Source organism: Ahaetulla prasina, chromosome 7 (genome assembly GCF_028640845.1).
Source record: "Ahaetulla prasina isolate Xishuangbanna chromosome 7, ASM2864084v1, whole genome shotgun sequence".
In the NCBI taxonomy this organism is placed as follows: domain Eukaryota; kingdom Metazoa; phylum Chordata; class Lepidosauria; order Squamata; family Colubridae; genus Ahaetulla; species Ahaetulla prasina.
This window is the reverse complement of record NC_080545.1, coordinates 34,672,988-34,688,541: the sequence shown is the minus strand read 5'-3', so window position 1 is coordinate 34,688,541 and position 15,554 is coordinate 34,672,988. Positions and strand designations below refer to the sequence as shown.

The 15,554-nt window shown below is 46.3% G+C and overlaps 1 protein-coding gene across 1 annotated transcript in view; it reads left to right on the top strand.

The window, feature by feature from the left end:
* The first annotated feature begins 512 nt into the window (after positions 1-512).
* Positions 513-15,554, top strand: part of FOXP2 (forkhead box P2) — a 1,142,483-nt gene continuing 1,127,441 nt past the window's right edge. The window contains exon 1 of the mRNA XM_058190721.1: positions 513-2,549. The gene's annotated coding sequence lies outside the window, so the exon portion shown is untranslated. The remainder of the gene's footprint in view (positions 2,550-15,554) is intronic.

Genomic DNA, 15,554 nt, shown 5'->3' with positions numbered 1-15,554 from the left:
TAGTTGCTGCAAATAGGATTGCAATAATTAAAGTTTATATATTTGAGATACAGATGTACTTTTATTACTTTAATGGGGTTCATATGGGGTCGCGGTGTGGCTCAGGCTATAAGAAGCCTGTTATTAAAACACAGCAGCCTGCAATTACTGCAGGTTCTAGTCCCACCAGGTCCAAGGTTGACTCAGCCTTCCATCCTTTATAAAGTAGGTAAAATGAGGACTCAGATTGTTGGGGGGGGGGCAATAAGTTGACTTTGTAAATATACAAATAGAATGAGACTATTGCCTTACACACTGTAAGCCGCCCTGAGTCTTCGGAGAAGGGCGGAATATAAATGTAAACAAAAAAAAAATCGTGGTTGAATATATGTCGCCAGAAATTCTTTTATATTCTCCTGGCACTACAACGGCTGTAAAAATACGTAGCATGTATGTGTATTAGAAAGTTGCCCTGTATAAGACTTGGGGTCTGACCATACTTTCCTTTGGCGTAGAGTCGTAGATGGTTTCAGCGGGACACAAGATCCGTATTTGCAAGAGGTAGACTTTGCCGGTACAATTTAGGGTTTTGAAAGATGGATATATGGATTGAAACTGGAGAGGGGAAAGTCCTTTCAAGGATAGCATGACACTTTCCGAGCTTAAGTACAGTTTTTATCTTGCAAAGTTCTTAATTGCTCGTGTAACCTCTTAATAAAAAATGTTCCGGTCACGCTGCCATGCGTTTAAAATATCCTAACATTCTTTAAGGTCTTGACAATATCAGATACGGAAAAGGCAAGAAATTGATAGGTTACTTTTATTGTCTACTTGCAACCGAATGTATTCCGCGGGCCTCAGCCAAAATTCTAGTAACTGTAGCGGAAGGGAAGACCACACACACACACACACACACGTTAAACGCCCTTTTCACCTATGTAGTTTAAGAGAAAAGAGCGACGTGGTTGCACGAGCAAAATGTGACGGACTTCCAATCACTGCCAGGGATCACCAGTTTTAAAACATGCAGAGGGGCCATAAGGTGCAAAAAATTCTCGATCCTGTGCAGGGTGCTTTTTTTCGTCGTCTTTTAAGACACCAAACATCGAACGTTCTCACCTGGCAGTCGGGCTGTCATTTTAAGCACCTTTGCAGGAGCAAGCCCGACGGGATGCCCTGACACTTATTTAGGAGAAAACCTGTGTGGAATTGTAAGGAATGCAATTCCGGTTTTAACAATGCCAGGATAAAAATACTGGGAGCTTTTGAGTACAAAAACGGATAATTGTGCTGCGCAAAAATGTTAGGGAGGAGTCGCTGTCCATCCGGTCACTTAAAACAGAGTCTCTCCGCATCAGCTGTTCAAAGGGCCGGTTGCTCGCGAGGGATTTGCGTCACTCTTCTTTGCGCGAGAGGCTGGGTCGCTCGTCTTAACCCATTTGAGGGCCCCAGGTGCCTGTCGCCTTTCTATCGAAAATGGGATGCGTTGGACGTCAGTTAGGCTCTTACTGCAAACTAAAGCGCCACGTTCATTAAGGGAAAGGCGGTCTGAAATATGCTCGTTTTGGCCAAACTCCTAAAGTCGCGGCCCAAGGCGATTGTCTTCAGCCGCTCTTCCAGCGCTTCGAAGCAAAATGGCTAAAAGAGTCCTTGGAACCCTCTCTCCGCATTAGTTCAAAAGCCTTCGAATTGCGAGCGGAACTCGGCGTCGACAATTGAATGGGCGATGTTGTTTTCTTGCAGAGCTTTGCTAAGCCAGTGGCGGGTAATCAAGAGACGGAAAAGAGCAAATAACTTCTCAGAGGCTTTTGTTTATCTAGCAGGTGGGCCTGACGTCATGGAGGACGCTTGACCGCGAATCCTAATGTCCTGCTCTGGAAGCAAAGCTTGCCGGCCAGAAATGTGTGGAAGAGGCAAAGGCCCAGCGCGGCTCCCATTGAACTTTTGGCCGGGAAGAAAGGGGTAGGTGGGAAGGTGAGAACACAATTGCTGTAATTCCCCGCCGCAAAGTTTCATTATTACAACTTTGCAACTTCTCAGGGAGCCTCTCTCTCTCCCCACCCCCCAAGTTGCGGGGGCGCGTGCGTGCAAGGATCGGTATTTTTTAATTATTTGAATCCTCAACAAACGCACATAGAAAAGAAGCAGTGGCATGCTCCATCCAGGAACAACTAGACCCGCACCCAAGGGGAGGGCAAACGCGAGAAGCGGCGCGAGCCTCAGAGAGGAAACGCGAGACCCCGCGCAGCTGCTTTTGAGGTCGCTGCTTGGTTTCCTCGGATTCCTGGTTGCCTAGGCCCGGAGTCGCCGAGCCAGCGCCGCCCGCGGAAGAATATCAATTCCTTTCATAGAAGCGACTATTGTCGTTTCTTTCTCATGTGTTGCTTTCTTCGAAACGCCCTCACATCCGGCGGCTCTTCTCGCGCGTCCAGGTACTGAGGGCGGCTCTTCTGGCAAAACACTTCTTCGCCGTGGCGTTGTGTTTGCGTGCGCGGGGTGAACAATTTCGCTCTCGCCTGCTTCCCCCGCTGCCTCATCTGCTTGGGACTGTCTACGGAGCGTGCGCTGTGGTAAGCTTCCTTCCCCCTCCCAGTCCGGGGGTTGAGTACAGTAGTTACTTTCAATCTGTTACTTCGCTTCCCTTCTCCCTTCCTCTTTTTCTTCCGGTGTTCTTTGCGGCAACAAAGTTTTCTCCAAGCTGCCCGGAATGCGGACGGCTATCAGCGTGACATGTGTTCAGGTCTGTTCTTTGCAGGTGGCAGATGCTCCTCCCCTTTATACACTTTTAACCTCCCCCCTTCACACTTTATTGATTCAATTTATTTGTCATTCCCATTTCTAAATAACATAAGGAATGCTGTTGTTCGATTTCATACGCTGCATTGTTTTCCCGGACAGAGGTGGTAAATGTAGAGGAACGGCGTGATTCCGAAGTTCTCTTTTAAACGGCCTCTCTTGTGTTAGGGTGCACACCCGAAGAGTTTTTGTGCGCCCGTGGAGTCGGATGCATTGCGCTTTGATGTTTGGTGAACGAACGCTCATTTAACGCCACAAGACGGCTGTGCGGGCGCACTTATATGCGCCTGCACCCGAGGGTGGTGTATTGGATGCACACCAGAGGTTTAAAGGTCTGTGAACTATCGAAATCACCTATCGAAGTGTTAGTACTGAAGTAAAAGGTGCATCTTAAACAAATGTTAATTTCTTGTTTTCTTGGTTCTTTAATCTGTGAAAGTTTAGTGTGGTATTTCTGAGTGTGGGCTGTATTATTTCTCAACTTGCTTCTGTTGTCATTTGCAATGCAGTACTCAATATATTTAAATATATTTAAATCTAAATCAGCTGTGCTCTTTGAAAGCTATGAGACCTTCATCTTTTATACCAGACTTTTTAAGCAGATAATTGGAAGGGCCCATTTTAATACTTGGCCACATCCAGCATGTGCATTTCAAAAGGTATGTATGGTTTTCCACTGTCCACCTTCTCTGGATAGGTTAAGCCATTACATTTCTCGATTTTTATTCATCTATTTTGGTGGTTAAGATAAACAATTGCATTTCTGGACTTTTATCTACTTTAGTGCGTTTTATTGGTGAGTCTCACAACATCTTTCCCCAGTGTCTTGATTGATTTTGCTGGAGACTGTTAGCCTTGAAAAGTAACAATACAGAATGTTAGCCTAAAACAAGTGATTAATAAATAATAATAGTAGACCTAGATGGAACTCTTGAGGCATGATTCTAACTTGTGGGAGAGTCTTCTCCTGAATTTCCCTCTTGAAATTCAAGATGTAGAAAATAGTGAAAGTTTAATTCTAACACCTTTTGAGGTCTCTAGGTAAATGGCTGTAAGGCATGTTGGACTATAGAGTTGTGAGTTTGAAAATAGGAAAGGAAAAAATAAAATGCTAGTTCCTTTTACTCAAGTGATTTCTCAGACATTAAAAGTCATATATGGATGAATAAGAAGATAGGACAGATTTCCCAAGAAACTAAGCTAATTGCTTAAAGCAGATTCTACTTATAAACTTTCCTCTAAAAGTGTTTTATCAGTTATTTAATGGCAAGACTTAAATAATACATGCTTATTTTACTGTTTTGGGAAGATTTCAGGCTTGTGTATTCTGGTTTATTCCCCTTTGATAGAATTTTGTGGCCCATCAAGCAGAGCCAGGAGCAAAATAATGGCACAAGCAGAAAAATACACATGAATGCACATTCAACCCGGGAATAATAATTAATTCTGGAATCAAACTCATGCCACTGCAAAAATAAAAGCTGCCATTCTTTTTCAACTTACATTTTGGTAGATATGATGGCTGGGAATCATGGGAGTCAAAATCTAGTAAATCTGAAGTCTTGGGGAGGCTGCCATATCTAGTAATAATTTGGGATACAGATAACATTAGTTATTGGAGAAGTTTTGGGGAATGGAGAATAAAAATATTTTATTTCCAGTCATAGTTCTAGTATATAAAAATTGGGGAAGTATAATGGAGGAGAAGGAACATTGGCTTACCTGAAGGTTCCTTCTATGTACGCTGCGTGAGAGTCCAAAGCAATGGGTTGTTAACTTCATCTGATTGGCCAGAGACTGAGTTGAATTTGTTTAAACACACCTCCTCTTCCTGTTTAGCTCCAGTTTATTAACGAAGAAGCGGTATTGGAGAAGACGAACTCAATGTGAAAACTGGAAAAAAACGGAACAATAACCTCCAGATCCCTGTATATAGACAAAAACAATAAGTGAAAATAGGGAGGGGTTGGACTCTCACTCAGCGTACATAGAAGGAACCTTCAGGTAAACCAATGTTCCTTCTCCTGTATGCTGCTAAGAGAGTCCAAAGCAATGGGATATACCCAAGCTAAATATCCCTAGGGCGGGAAAGGAAAGATTAGGAAGACTCAGCAACAGGAAGAACTCACTGCAGGACCCTCCGTCCGAATGAGGCCTCGGCTGAGGCAAATTGGTCCATCTTGTAGTTTTTAATAAATGGCGAAGGAGAGGCCCACGTGGCTGCTCTGCAAATGTCCAAGATAGAGGCCTGGGTGGCCCAGGCAGCTGTGGTGGCAGCTGGGTGGAGTGTGCAGTGATGCGGCCTGGAAGATGGTGTTTCTGCTGGTCGAGGCCATGGAAATACAGGCTTTATCCACCTGCCTATGGTGGATGGGGAGACTTTGGTGCCCAGAGCCCTTGGTTGAAAGGAAACAAATAGGGATTCTGTCTTCCTGAAAGGAGCTGTTCTGTTGAGGTAACACGCAGGGCCCTTCTTACGTCCAGCGTGTGCCATCGATGCTCCGATGGATGCTTGGGATGAGGACAAAAATCCGGTAAGATGACTTCTTGAGATCTATGAAAGCTTGTGTTTATTTTAGGAAGAAAGGTAGGGTCTAGTCGGAGAATGACTCGTTAGAGTGAAAATCAATAAGTCCTTCCTGACCGAAAGGGCAGCAATCTCGGAGATCCTGCGGGCTGAGGTTATGGCTATGAGAAAAGCGACTTTAAAGGTTAAGAGCTTGAGACTGGAGGAGCTCAAGGGTTCAAAAGGGGAAGACGTAAGCTTCTGAAAGACAAGGGTCAGGTCCCAGGTAGGGTATCTGTGTACCGGAGGCGGTCGCAGATTATAAGCTCCCCTCAGAAAACGTCGGATACGGGGGTGTTGAGAAAGTATGGAGGTCCCGTCACAGAATAAAACAGTGGCAAGAGCTGCAACCTGTCGGCGGATGGTGTTGGTGGCTAAACCCTTGTCCAATCCGTCCTGGAGGAATTGCAGGATATGTCTAATGGAGGCAGAGGTAGGTTCTATTCGATGTCTAAGACACCAGCGATGGAATGATGACCATGTGGCCTCGTAAATACGCGTTGTGGATGGGCGTCTAGAAGCCAGAAGGGTGGAGATGACCCCCATGGAATGCTTTTCTTTCTTTAGTATCTCCCTGTCAAGTGCCAGACGGCTAGTTGATAACATTGAGGTTCTGGGTGGAGAATGGCTCCTTGGCGTAGGGAAATCTGATCCGGTGGAATTCGCCAAGGTGGATTGATGGACAGGCTCACCAGATCCGCAAACCAACTCCGTCGAGTCCAGTAAGGGGCTATGAGGAGAACTTCTGCCTTCTGTTCCAAGATCTTTCGTATGACCCTTGGCAGAAGGGGAGTCGGGGGGAAGGCATAAAGAAGGCCCCGGGGCCACTGACATCGTAGAGCATCTGTTCCTTCTGCTCCTGGGGTTTGGAACCTGGAGAAGAACCTTGGAAGTTGTTTGTTGGTCGGGCTGGCAAAGAGGTCTACTATGGGTTGCCCGAATTTGATCGTGATTGTGAGAAACAGATCCGGATGCAGTTGCCACTCTGATTGATCGATGGTCGTCCTGCTCAGCCAATCCGCTTGTGTGTTGGCGACTCCGGATATGTGGGCTGCCTGTAGTGAGAGAAGATGTTTTTCTGCCCACAGGCCTATGGCTGCAGCCTCTTTCATCAATATGCGGGATCGGGTGCCTCCTTGACGGTTCACATGGGCCTTTGTGGTAGTGTTGTCCGTCAGCAGTAGCACATGATGGTTTGATAGCTGCGCTTGGAAGTACCTGAGAGCTAGATGAGCAGCTCTCATTTCCAACCAGTTGATGTCGTTCTTGAGGTCGTTGGGGGACCAACGACCCTGAGTTACCTGGTCTGATAGGTGGGCACCCCAACCGTAGAGGCTTGCATCCGTGGTGAGGACGAGACGGCAATGTTCCTGTAATGAGCAGCCCTTTGTCAGGGCTGGAGACAGCCACCACTGTAGAGACTTTCTGATCTTTGGGGGCAGAGGAATTCTGATATCGGTATGGCTGTTGCCTGTTCTTTGGTGTGGGAGAAGTAGCCATTGTAGGGGTCGTGAGTGAAGACATGCCCAGGGCACGATCGACAGACAAGAGACCATCTTTCCCAATAACTGTGAGAGCAGTGAAAGTGGAACCCTCTTGAGTGCCTTTAGCTTTTTTGTCGTGTCTCTCATGTTGAGGAGACGGTCTCGGGAAAGAAACACCTGGCAGGATCTGGTGTTGATTCTTGCTCCCAGATGGACAATTTCGGTCGTAGGCACTAGATGGCTCTTTGCTTTGTTGACCGAAAAGCCGTGATCCTGTAGGGATTGAATTGTTACCTGTAAGTCCTGTAACGCCTGCTGGGCGGAGGACGACAGAATCAATATATCGTCCAGGTAACATTGCATTCTTACTGAATTGTGCAAGGTGGGCCACAGCATCCAGAATCTTGGTGAAGGTACGAGGAGCGGAAGATAGACCAAGGGCAGGGCCCTGTATTGAAAATGGGCCCGCATAACTGAACCTGAGAAAGCGTCTGTGGGCAGGTCTGATGGGTACATGTAGATAGGCCTCCTTGAGGTCGATGGATGTTAGATAGTCCCCTCTTCTGATGCTTCCTAAGATTGAATTGAGGGAGTGCATCTTGAATCTGCGATATTTGATGTGAAGGTTCAGTTGCTTCAGGTCTAAGATGGCTCTGGTGCCGCCTGATTTTTTGTCCACTAGGAAAAGAATTGAATAGAAGCCGGTCCCCTGGTGAGGCATGGGAACTGGTTCTATGGCACTGATGGACAATAGGTGTTGAATCTCGTCTTCCATTTGAGCCCTCTTGGTGGGTTCTTTGGGAATTTGGCATTGGATGAATCTCCTCGGAGGATTTGAATTGAATTCAAGGGAGAGACCAAGGGTGATGGTTTGCAGTACCCAGGCATCGGTTGTCGTGCGGGACCAGGTAGGGACGAACTTGGTGAGACGACCGCCGATGGGATCCTGGCCGGGATAGTCATTTGTTCCTGCGATAAGGTCGGAAACCGGATCCACGGTAGGGACGTCTGGTCTGGGATTGCCTGGTCCTGTCACGAAAGGACTGTCTGTCCTGAAACCTGTCAGGGGGAGGTTGGAAGGAACGTTGATAGGCTGGGGATTGGAACCCGGGATCCTGGGTGCGAAAAGGCTGTCTGCGGTAAGGAAGAGAAGGACGTCTATCTGAACGTCTAGAGACGTAGGGAAGGATCTTACGTTTGTCTTTTCCCTCAACTAAAATAGGGTCTAGGGCTTCACCAAAGAGAGATCCACCCTTAAATGGGGCAGCCGCTAACCGCCATTTGGTCTTCATGTCGGCTTGCCATTGTCTGAGCCATAACAGCCTCCTGGAGGTGATGCCGGAGGCAAGGGCTCGGGATGCAAATTTTGCAGAATTAAGGGTGGCATCCGCAGTGTATTCAGCAGCCGCTATCAATTTATTTATGTCCTGATGTAATCTGGAATCATCCTGAGGAATCCTCTCCTGCATTTGTCTGAGCCATATCAAAGATGTTTGAGAGCGATCACGTGCTCCGGCCCCTCAGTCCCTACCCGTTCCTCGGGTGGCCATGATCCTCAGAGCTTGGATCTTCGGCTGATGTTATGTAATGCCCGGTCCGTGGTTAATAAGGCTCCCCTGATCTGCGATCTTATTCAGGGGGAGTCCGCGGACCTTATGGGCATTACGGAAACCTGGTTGGGCCCAGAGGGGGGGGTCCCCCTTGTTGAGATGTGCCCTCCAGGTTTCCGAGCATTTCATCAGCCGAGGGCCCAAGGTAGGGGTGGGGGGGTGGCGGTTGTTATCAGGGAGGATCTAGAGCCGAGGGAGACCACTGTTCCTCAGATTGCCGGCTGTGAATCCCTCTATGTGCGGTGGGGCTATAGGAATCAGTTGGGCTTGGTGATCGCGTACCTGGCTCCTTGCTGCGTGACCACAGCCCTGCCCGAGCTGTTGGAGGTACTCGCTGCTGTGGCGGTTGAGACCCCCAGACTTATAGTCATGGGGGACTTTAACCTGCCATCAGTCGGCTTGTCATCGACGGCAGCTCGGGAGTTCTTGGCTTCCATGACGGCCTTGGACCTGATTCGAGTAAATGATGGCCCTACGCACACGGGGGGAGGCACACTGGATCTGATTTATATCTCTGGACAGTGGTTAAATGATCTGGTGTTAGATGATTTAGTAACGGAACCAATGTCATGGTCGGATCATTTTCTCCTTCGCCTAGACCTTCGAACCGCCATTCACCACTGCAGGGAGACGGAACCTATACGGTGGTTCCGTCCCAGGCGCCTGATGGACCCCGAGAGGTTCCTGACGGAGCTTGGGCCATTCCCTGAGGAACTGGCCCACGGCACGGCTGAGGAACTGGTCGGGGCCTGGGGACACGCCGCGCCGGGGCCTTGGACCGTGTCGCGCCTTTGCGGCCTCTGACCCGGCGTAGGTCTCGTCCGGCCCCTTGGTTCTCCGAGGGGCTGAGGGAGATGAAACGCCGGAGAAGACGCCTGGAGAGCACCTGGAGGTCCAGTCGGTCCGAAGCTGATCGGACACTAGTTAGGTCCTACTCTAGGACCTACCTAGTGGCAATGAGGAAGCGAGGCGTTATGCCTCCACCCTCATTGCGTCGGCAGATAACCGCCCGGCCGCCCTGTTTCGGGTGACCCGCTCTCTCCTACATCAGGAGGTGCGGGATGACCCTTTGCAGGGACGAGCCGAGGAGTTTAGTGGTTATCTATACGATAAAATCGCTCAGCTGAGGGACGGTCTGGACCGAATTTGGGATGATCGAAGTGAGGGAGAGGAGGCACGTCTTGTTGAGCCCATTTAGGATGAGTTTGACCCTGTGGCTCCCGAGGACGTCGACAGGTTGTTGGGGAGGCTGCACGGCACGACATGTTTACTGGACCCGTGTCCTTCCTGGCTGGTACTGGCCACTCAGGCGGTGACACGAGGCTGGCTCCAGAGGATTATCAACGCTTCTTTGTTGGAAGGGGTTTTCCCTGCCGCCTTGAAAGAGGCGGTGGTGAGACCCCTCCTTAAGAAGCCCTCCCTGGACCCAGCTATTTTAGGTAATTATCGTCCAGTCTCCAACCTTCGCTTTGTTGCGAAGGTTGTAGAGAGTGCCGTGGCGCGACAGCTACCCCAATACCTGGATGAAGACGTCTATCTAGACCCGTTCCAGTCCGGCTTCCGACCCGGATACAGCACGGAGACAGCTTTGGTCGCATTGGTAGATGATCTCTGGAGGGCTAGGGACAGGGGTTATTCCTCTGCCCTGGTCCTATTAGACCTCTCAGCGGCGTTCGATACCATCGACCATGGTATCCTGCTGCACCGGTTGGGGGGATTGGGAGTGGGAGGCACCGTATATCGGTGGTTCTCCTCCTATCTCTCCGACCGGTCGCAGATGGTGTTGACGGGGGGGCAGAGGTCGACCGCGAGGGGCCTCACTTGTGGGGTCCCTCAGGGGTCGATTCTCTCGCCCCTGCTGTTCAACATCTACATGAAGCCGCTGGGTGAGATCATCAGTGGTTTCGGGGTGAGATACCAGCAGTACGCTGATGATACCCAGCTGTACTTTTCCACCCCGGGCCACCCCAATGAAGTTGTTGAAGTGCTGTCCCGGTGTTTGGAAGCCGTACGGGTCTGGATGGGGAGAAACAGGCTCAAGCTTAATCCCTCCAAGACGGAGTGGCTGTGGATGCCGGCATCCGATTCAGTCAGCTGCAGCCGCAGCTGGCTGTTGGAGGCAGTTATTGGCCCCAAAGGATAGGGTGCAACTTAGGTGTCCTCCTGGATGATCGGCTGTCGTTTGAAGATCATCTGACGGCCGTCTCCAGGAGGCCTTCCACCAGGTTCGCCTGGTTCGCAGTTGCGCCTTCCTTGATCGAGATGCCTTATGCACAGTCACTCATGCGCTGCTACCTCTCGCTTGGATTACTGTAATGCTCTCTACATGGGGCTCCCCTTGTAGTGCACTCCGAGGGTTCAGGTAGTCCAGAATGCAGCTGCGGGTGATAGAGGAGCTACTCGTAGCTCCCATGTAACACCGCTCCTGCGCAGACTGCACTGGCTGCCTGTGGCCTTCCGAGTGCACTAAGGTGTTGGTTACGACCTTTAAAGCGCTCCATGGCTTAGGACCTGGGTACTTACGGGACCGCCTGCTGTTACCACATGCCTCCCACCGACCCGCACGCTCCCATAGAGAGGGACTTCTCAGGGTGCCGTCCGCCAAACAATGTCGGCTGGCGGCCCCAGGAAGGGCCTTCTCTGTGGGGCTCCCACACTCTGGAACGAGCTTCCCGGTCTACGTCAAATACCTGACCTTCGGACATTCCGTCATGAACTGAAGACACATCTCTTTATTCGCTGGGCTGGCCTAAATTGGATTTTAATGGAAATTTTATTAATTTTAAACGGGTTTTAGTTTATGGTAATTTAATTTCAGGCTAATTTTAAATAAGTTTTTAAATGATATTTTAACTTGTATATTTGTATTGCTGGTTTTATCTTGCCTGTACACCGCCCTGAGTCCTTCGGGAGAAGGGCGGTATAAAAATAAAATAAAATAAAATAAAATAAATAAATAAAATAAATAAATAAAGAGGTTCTAGCAAAGAATGAGGCTGCTGTGGCAGATCTGATAGCCCAGGCAGCCGCTTGATGGGTTTTGCGGGTGGAGAGTTCCGCTCTGCGGTCTTCCGTTCGGAGACCTTCTGCTGCATCTGAAGGTATAATGTTGGAGGAAGAAGCCAAGGTGGCAATTGGGGTGTCTACGGTAGGAACCTTGAGGAGGTCCTCAAGATCTTGATCCGTCGTGTACATCTTTTTGTCTGAGCCACTAGGAGTAGGAATGGCACCAGGGTGACCCCATTGACGTTGGATGGTGTCCAAGAAGAGCTTGGGTGAAGGAATTACCCGTTGCTCTGAGACTGGTTCAGTAAAGAGGAATTTGTTGGGGTCTGACAGATCTGAAGCTCCCTCAGATTGGCGTAAGGCAACCCCCATGTTGGCCGTAACTTTTGCCTTGTGTAGTAATGTGTAGAAAAGCTCATGGCGAAAAAGGCCGGTGGGAGCAGGTTTGTCTGGGGCAGACTCTTCGTCTTCAGACAGATTATACTCTGCTATGTCTTCCTCCCCCAAAAAGGAGTCCTCACTATGGTGTGAAGGAGTTGAGAGCGTGCAGCGCATAGTCTGGGTGGGTGGCTATCAGAATGGGGTCTTTGGTCAGAGCTGCCCGAAGGAGATGGAGCTGGGAAACCTCTCTGAGTGAAGGCATTGTCAATGCCTTGAGAAATGGTTTGCATGATAAGATGACGTATATCCTGAGAAATGGCAGGATTACTGTCCTCTCTGTGGGAGACTCCCGCTGCTGTGGGAGTGAAGGTGGCAGAAGGTGCCTGATGTGAGGGCTCAGGCATGGCTCTAGAAGAATCTCCAAAAACTGTACAAATTGTTTCCTGGTTTTCTCCTGAACCACTAGGGATAGTGGGAGACCATCCAGGCTGATTTAATAAAGGAGAATCTTCAGTTAGTGGAACAGAAGTTTCCCTGCCTTCCTCTGCTAATCTTTGTTTTGCTTTATCAAATTGCCTATCCAAGGCCCGTTGTCTTCTGGAGGTATCTCTCTCTGCAGCAGCAGAGGTTTGGAGAGAAGTAGAAGACTTAGATTTGGTGGCAGAAGCCCTTGATTTGGATCTGCTCTTGTGAGGGGGAGGAGCCACGCTAGTAAGGTGTCCTTGGGAGGGCGAGGCAGAAGCCCGGGAAGGAGATCTGCTGCGATCCGCCATCTTGGAAATGAGGTCTAGTGGTTATCAGAGGCCTTGGAATATATGCCCAAATAATATAGTGGCCCTGATCTGAGAATCCTGGAATAAGATCAAATAATAAGGGCCAGTTAGCACCAAGCTGACACCACAGCCTGATTCAAAGCATTCAAAGGCTGCATGGGGGGTTGCTTTGGGGGGGGGTCCCCAAATGGTGCGAAGCAGGCACCACTGCTCCACTGCTTTTTACTGCAGCGTTGGCAGGGGGAACTAGCCTCCGATACCACGGATCTTTTCTCCACCCCTGCAGGTGCGAAGCCGACACCACGGCTTCTCCTGCGCTCCGCTGGCCTCCACTTACAGTTTGGTGAGGTCCAGCGATGTCCGTTCCTCAAACCGGCGATTCTACGAGGCTTGAGAGGCTTGGAATGTGAAAAAATGGCCGCCGGCCTTCGGGCGGCTCAGCTGAGCGGCGCTGGGCTGCGCGCGAAGCACGAGCCTCTTTCCTTGCCGCTCCGGCTCCCAGCAGTCAAGAAAAAACAATTGGGCACTTTAAAACTTTTTTTAAGAATTTTTCCTAATTTATTGAAGTCCTATGAGCTGATAAAAGAGTCAAAAGCAATGGAGCTAAAGGAGGTAGTCTCTCTATGGCCGACTGAGTTAATAAACTGGAGCTAAACAGGAAGAGGAGGTGTGTTTAAACAAATTCAACTCAGTCTCTGGCCAATCAGATGAAGTTAACAACCCATTGCTTTGGACTCTCTTAGCAGCGTACAGGAGAATAATCATTACTTCAGAGTGCTTTAGGGCTTATGTTTGGGCAGGTGTGAGCAGAAAAGTAATTTAATGTTCAATCCCAATTTACCTCCATATCTATTCTTTGAACTTATACATCCATTATTTCCACATATAGGAATTTTAAGATCAGGATTTAAAGGAATTATTTACCATTTTTATATTAGTTTATGATTCTAGAACTAAACCCAACTGTCTCTGAAGGAACTAATTGGCATTTCTCAATTATTTCAATCAACTTTATTACTTTTTGATAATGTAGTTAGATTGGTACATTATCATATAGAAGGGAACAATTAGCACCATGAATTAATAATCATGATAAATTGTTAAAATACAACCAATAAGATATTTTGTATTTAAGTATAAAAGTAATTATTAGGCCTAATTATATATGTTAATGTTTAAAATGATTTTACAAAGAATATTAAATGATGTGAATACTCATTTTTATAAACCAGATCTTTCTTATTTTTAAAATTACTATATTTAGCTGATCATAATGATTCAAAGGCCAACCATTAACTATTCTTAGTTACACACCAGAAATTAGTAGCAAAAGCAAAATTTTAAAATAAATTACCATGGATACTTTATATGCAAAGTTATTTGGAAAGATTAATTCGTATTTCCATAAAGGAAAATAAATGGGGATCTAAGATAATCATGTCCAGCTATTTAACCACTCATATCATTTCCATTTTGAATTATTTTTGTTGGTTTTTAGCATCTAATAAGGGTTCTAAATAAGAGATTGTGATATATTGGAATATAATGTTGGAACTATAAACTTTCTCTGTTGAGAATCAATGCACATTAGCACTTTAGTGTCTTAATATTAACCATACCTGGAATCATCAGTCATCAAATGTATCAGTGAAAATAATTTGTAGGCTATAAGTAAAATTCCATCTTGTGGCATAATGAATAAAGAAAAGAGTTGTAAAATAATACCTTTATAGTAGCTTTTATATATTACAATGTAGTAATATATCAGGCCAATAACTTGGCCTACCTTTGTTGAACCAAACTGCTTTAAGTACAGAATTTAGTAGTTTTTCCATCATATGAATTATCTTTCCATCATACAATTAAACTGCTAATTTGAATGTCTTATTGGGCTTCCAAAAATTTATTAGAAAAGAATAAATATTGCCAAGAAGTAATACTTATTAACATTTCATTTTAAAATAACTAACAGGAGAGAAACAAATAGATGTCTTGGAGAGTATGTTCTATAGTTCAGTATACATTCATCTCTTTTTCAAATGATATAATAGGTAGAATTTCTAGGTAATCATGCATGAAGAACTCGAGAATGTATTTTTAAAATAAAGTGCCTTGCAACATTTTGTGATTGCATAGTTATAAATTTTGGAATCTCACTACTGATGTCAGAGAGATTTAATTATATGGTAATATACTCACAAGTTATAGTGGGAATAAATCATCTTGATTTCTGGAGAGTATATTTCAAAATTGTAGCTATGACTGCTTAGTCTCTGCAGACTGCTTAGTCTTTGTAGACTGCTTTTGCATGAAAAAAAATGGTTGAGTTATTGAATGGTAGGCAAGAGGTGATTGCTGTTATCAAAGTTCTCCACTATTAGCAGTGAGATTCCTAGGGTTGAACTAATTCAGGACAATTGGGAACATCCATGGGATTTTCTGTGCATTATTTGTATATGTGTATTAGTGATATAATTTATTTGAAAGGTACATTGGAAATGACAATTAAGTCAAATAGAAAAGTATTTGCGAAGATTTGTGAAGATCAAGGAGAAACTTGATGTGTTTGTTGTTATTTTTCAAGAAGTGATTTAGAAGTTACGGACTCTTGATACAGTAAATGTGTAATGAATATGGTTTTCGATGGTCATTTGGAACTGGCTTTATACTTCTCAATTAAGCCAAAGTACTTGTATTTAATTCAGTTTACAATTTGGTCTTGTTAATGTTTATTGGAAGATAATGACATTATTTTAAATGAAACTTCCCTGTAAATACAAAAAGATATACACTTGTAAATATATTTAAGATCAAAATGTTCAGGGGTTTTAATTAATAATAAGTAAGCTAATTTTGTTTTCCTCTTAAAATTAACAAAATGTGGTGTTTTTTGCTTGATTGTTTTGAACACTAAAGTTAATTAATATTTGTGAAATACAGTGTTTGCTAGGCTAATTAG